The sequence below is a fragment of the Macrobrachium rosenbergii genome, chromosome 20, assembly GCF_040412425.1.
Source record: "Macrobrachium rosenbergii isolate ZJJX-2024 chromosome 20, ASM4041242v1, whole genome shotgun sequence".
Taxonomy (NCBI): domain Eukaryota; kingdom Metazoa; phylum Arthropoda; class Malacostraca; order Decapoda; family Palaemonidae; genus Macrobrachium; species Macrobrachium rosenbergii.
Window position 1 is genome coordinate 6,340,412 of NC_089760.1, and position 5,657 is coordinate 6,346,068.

The 5,657-nt window shown below is 35.6% G+C and overlaps 1 long non-coding RNA gene across 1 annotated transcript; it reads left to right on the forward strand.

The window, feature by feature from the left end:
- The first annotated feature begins 2,647 nt into the window (after nucleotides 1–2,647).
- LOC136848913 (uncharacterized) lies at nucleotides 2,648–5,115 on the forward strand. Its single transcript, XR_010856174.1, has 4 exons — nucleotides 2,648–2,812; nucleotides 3,417–3,508; nucleotides 3,644–3,775; nucleotides 4,598–5,115. It is a non-coding gene; the product is annotated as an uncharacterized lncRNA (long non-coding RNA).
- The last annotated feature ends 542 nt before the right edge of the window (nucleotides 5,116–5,657 follow it).

The following is a 5,657-nucleotide window of genomic DNA, read 5'->3' on the forward strand; positions in this document are numbered from 1 at the left end:
CACGTACTTCGTCGACCGAAACTATATTTCTATTTATACTAAGCCGAAAATCACCAAAGTTTATTTTATTTTTCCTTCCTACAAACATGAACTCGGTTTTATTTTCATTTAATTTCAACTGCATAAATGTCATCAATTAATTACACTGGTGATGACATCATTTATTTTCTCGTTTGTATCGTTAATATTGTTTTTGTAAAACAACATTGAATGTCATCTGCAAATAGCTTGAACTTGACCCCTACGTCCCTGAAGCATGTTTCATAATACAAAATGAAATTGGACCTAATACATTTCCTTGAGGTGCTCCTCTTCTTAATGTTTCATAAGGGGAGTTCCCAATTTCTACACAGTATTTTCTGTCTCACAGGTAGCTTCTCAAATATTCAAAATCATCTTTAGTAATACCAGTAATCGTAAATCATTTGAAAGAGGTTCGTGAATAACTGTATGAAAAACAGCGCTGAGGACGAGCAGCGCCAAATACCACATTTGCTCTATCGTTTTTAATGGGTCATTTACTACAGAACATACAGCGGTTTCTGTAGGATATGAGCGTCTATAAGCCGACTGACTATCCAGTAAAGCATTTACCCTCTCCTGGTGGCTAATTAACTGTTCAAGAATTACATATTCTAACATGTTGGACGTAAAAGATAAATTCGAAAGAGGCTTGCATGAAGTTCAATTTTGTGATCAAGTTGTTGGTTTAACAACAGTCACTTTCTCAGCTATAGGAAACTTGCATTCAGAGATAATGACATTTATAACTATCACTATTATATCAATCATGGAAAATTTTCCACCCCAATAAGTTCAGATTTGTCATCGGATCCGTTGCACAATTTGGTTTCTTTGTCATTTTAATAATCATAATACCATCGTAGTTTACATTATTAAATCTCGTTAGTCTATTATTTGTATGTAGTGTAGTATTTATCCGATTCGGCGTTTCAACACAAGTAACTATTATGTTCTAAATTTTCTTCTTACAAAATTCAAGATAATTATTGGGGAACCTTTGTTCCCTTACATTCCAGTTCAGCTGTCCAGAAGTCTCTATCATTTATTCATTTCCGTTCCTGCTTCTCGAATTTTCTGATGATAATGTTCAGGTACTTAGTCTTACAGTCTATGCCTAGAGCCTACATACTACCAAGGAAGTTTTGCGTAAGCTCTTTCTAGCAAATTTAATCATAACAATTATATATAAAAATATATGTATGTATATATGTATGTATATATACTATATACATATATAAACCAGGGTATGGTATGCAAACGGAAATGGTTTGCGGAGGACAAATCTAGTGCGATGGAGGAAACATAAGACGTTATTAAATAAAATATGGCACGGTATAAACAACATTCTGAATTGTTCCCTTTCACTAAAATTCTTTATTAATGAGTACGTGACGTTTAGCTAAGTTAACGTTGTCTGACAATGTTCCGTGAAGTGAATTGAAAACCACTTGAAGTACCCTTTGGACATTTCTGTTGTGACAACTCTATTGACCTAATGATGTTTTGAACGTCTGCGGCAAAGTCCTTATTCAATGAATGAAAATGTACTGGAATTTTGATTTCCTAATGTGTACGCAGAGATATATTCAGTTTTTGAAGAACCCCCATTTTCCCCAGTTTATCACTTATATATCAACTCGTTTGCATGAAAGGCCATATACCTCAGTATCTTCTTTATTATCTATCGCATTATTCTCGACATTTCTTTTTTCAACACGCTATTATATTAGAATGCAATATTTAACCTTCTGCAAAGCAATTTTTAGAGGCCTTTTTCATTAAATGGTAGTGAAAATGGATGCTTTGAAGCACCGTTTACTTCTGTCATTAATGGAATTTAGACGCTCTGGGTAAGACACAGCCTTAAATACTTTTTAAGTTAAGTAATGAATCAACACAAAACTAGCTACAGATGGTATCAAATTAGGCAACCTGAACCAAGATGCACTTTGAATGTTGGTTTTAGAGCCTTCAAATCTGCTGCCAAGAGATTGTACAGTAAACTCCCACTTGATATCAGGAAGGATTGAAAACAAAAGTCTTTCCAGCAAAAAAAAAACGAAAGGCTTATTTTCTGAGTGTTATAATAGTGCGGATTTGTCCATTAATATGGAGAACCCCATACGATTCCTCGAATGCCTCTGCTAACGTATGATTATGTCAATGAATCTTCGAGTCCTATAGAGTTCCTTCGGTAAATAGGGACCCGATAAGAAGCCTGCTACAAGGAAAAAAGAATAAAGAGACCGAAGAATGACTTAAGAGCTGTCCCATTCATTTGTATATTTAGTTCTGTAAAAAGCTTTAAATAAAATTTTTGTTAACGTTTTCATAACTGCTATGCGCCGATTTTTTTTTTTTCATTTGTTTCGTAATTAAGTCATATTCTCCTTTATTTTAATTTTTATCGAAGAACTGAGAGGTATTAAAAGAAGTAATTAAATATCCGACGATAAAATAAAACGTCAACAGTCCATTTAGTTGTATACAGGTGAAAACAGAAGACGCTTGTTGTGTCACTTCTCAATGATCCTTGTTTGTTTGACTCTCTTGAGTGATCCTTGCTTCAGTGAAACCACGCCATACGAAAGTTTACTCAGCGCTTCAAAGTTGACGTAGCTCAAGTTTTCGTTGTTCTCTTTGACTGAGGACTTGGACGGTTCGTAGACATTTGTATGTTGGCGTTAGAGAAGTAGTTCTTCGTTTGTATTAAAGTTGTGTACGTACGTTTGAGAAACTGTAATGTATCGTACCGTACCGTAATGTCATCTGTACGGCTCGGCTGAAGGTTAGTTTGGATTACGTTTATACACAGTTTCGATTAGGACTTTAGAAATACGAGGTTTTATTATAATCGGCTTTTTCTAAAGGTTAGTTTGGATTTCTGTGCCTTATGTTAGTGGTTTGGGCCTTAGTTACTTTAGTGGTTTTTCTAAATGGTGTGAGGGCTATAGATTTTCCTTAAGAACTAAGTGGTGTGCCTGGGCCTGAGTCAGTGAGCCTGGGCGTTAGCAGTGGTGTGCAGTGTGGTGTACTGGGCCGTTAGTCAATTGAGCTTTATATTTGTTAGTCAACCAGTTAAAACTTTATATTTATGTAATTTTTAAGTGTTTAACAGGTATGCCTTTGATATTTAAGTACTTTACTGCTTTCCCATAATACGGCCAAATTGTTAGTTTCAACTGTCATTCAGAAGTGTCCACCTTTTTCTCTTCGCAGATTGTCAAACCCTTCTTAATTTTTGGGAAGAGTTGATAGTTTTTTGAATCTTTATATTAAATACCTATTCCAGTTAACTTGCGTTATATCATTGTGGTCACTGAAGATGTGCTTAATGTATTTAGTTGGTCAGGGCTCCTCAAATTTCTTTACTAAAAATTGAATCTTTTCAGGATCAGGTAAGTCCAGGAGAATTTGTCCCTAATGCAGCATTGTGGATCGTGCCAGTTTACAAAGTAATGGAAATTCGCAGTGACCCGTGAAGGTTAGTATTAAAATCTTTGGTAAAACTCTATGCCAAGTGACATTAGTGTAAAGTGTTTATTGTTAAATTATACTTAATTTTCTCACTGACTTTTATTCGGCCATACCATTCTAATCACTTTTAAATTACTTTCAGGTACTAGTGAATCTGAACTTGAGGAGCCGGGATTATTTCTCCCGAGATACAGGACACTTTGGTGGAGAAATACTATATCCTTATGACTGGAAAAATTAAAATTCTTCAAGGTTGGTTTACTAAAACTTTGAGGTGAGTAACTTTAGTTTCTTAACATTTTTTTACCTCCACCCCTATAGGGGCGGTGCCCCTGCAGGGGTGGAGGAGCCTCCAATGGCCTTGCCTATTGGTCATAAGACCAATAGGTAAGTGCACGGGAGGTTAACTACTAAATTTTTTCTTTCAGGTGTTAAGAGCAAGAGTGTTAGATGCTAGGAGTTAGTTTTTCTAGGGTTTTAAAGCAACGTAACTGCTGAACTGTAACTTTTAAGTTCTTCAGGTTTTTTAGTTTTTGATGTAAGTTAAATATGATTTAAATTAACTTAACTGAGTTTTTGGAACTTTAAAATGTAATATAATTTTCTTAACTTTAAACAGTAAGAGAACTAAGTTTGCGTGAGGTTAGTTTAACTTTACTAATTGAATTTAGAGCTAGAGCTATAAGTACGTTGGGTTTTTTCAGGACAAATGTGGAATTTCATAGCTTTGAAATTTGATACTTAAGGGATTTTGCTGATTAGGTCATTGTTTGGAGCATTATGTAAAGTAATTATAGCTTTAACTTCGTTCATGGTTCTAAAATTTCAAGTTTAACTTGACTAGATAATTGCCAATAATGCAACACTAGTTAATGTTCATTTACTGAGTATTCCAAACTGTCCGACCACTTGTTTGAAAGCTGACATTTTTCTGATAGCCTCTACTAAGAGGCTTTAAGTTTTAGTATGGTAAAAAGATATCAGCACGGCAAAAAAAAAGTGAAAGCTTAATTTCATCAGTTAACATTTTACTACGATCTGTAACTTTGAGTGATGCTCTTGCATTTTTTAAAGCAGTTTTTTTTTCTGTTTACAGAATAGGCTTTCTGAGATCTGTTTAAGGCAATGAAAGCTCTACTCTACTTGGGTTAACTCGCTTGTTGATTTTACCCCTCACAAGAGCTTCCAAAGATGAGCCTGGCCTTGATGGAGCCTGGCCTTGATGGAGCCTGGCCTTGATGGAGCCTGGCCTTGATGGAGCCTGGCCTTGATGGAGCCTGGCCTTGATGGAGCCTGGCCTTGATGGAGCCTGGCCTTGATGGAGCCTGGCCTTGATGGAGCCTGGCCTTGATGGAGCCTGGCCTTGATGGAGCCTGGCCTTGATGGAGCCTGGCCTTGATGGAGCCTGGCCTGATGGAGCCTGGCCTGATGGAGCCTGGCCTTGATGGAGCCTGGCCTTGATGGCTTTATCATTAAGCTCTACTTATTCGATGGTTATCCTGTGTAATAGTTAGTTTTCAATAAACTGTTCTAAATGATGCTTATGTAAATTTGAACGTTTTCTCCACCAGTAACAATTGGTAATAACTAATCTGAGTTAAGTTTAAGCTGGGTTATTGCGAGTTTAGTTTCTTCTTAATTCCTGTTACTGTTTTTAGTTTATTGGTTTTGAGTAAATCTTGAGTTGAGGTATTTATTAGCATGCAAGTATGACTAAACATTAATTGTAAGCACTGAAAGGTTTCTCTAAATGGACTCTGGTGGGTGCCGTGATCTGAAGTAAAACTATGCATAGCTGTTGAAATAAATCTTAAGAGGCAGATAATGATTCTCATTAGTAGCTTACCAGTTACTATAGAATAAAATCTACATTAGTAGCTAATAATTACAGAATAAGCTACATTAGTAGCTTACTGGTTACTATAAAGTAGGTAAAATCAAAGTATTGCACTAGTCACACTAGAATGAAATAAGTAGCTTAATAGTTACTCTAAAGTAAATCTACTGCAGTATTGTCATGCATGGTTAATACCAATGTACAATTTTAATACTGACTAATCATGATTAAAAAAACTTGTGGGGAGTGTTTAAAGCAATTGAGAACTAAATGGTGCATTTTCACTGTCAATTTTTTAAAGCATTATCCATTGAGTTTC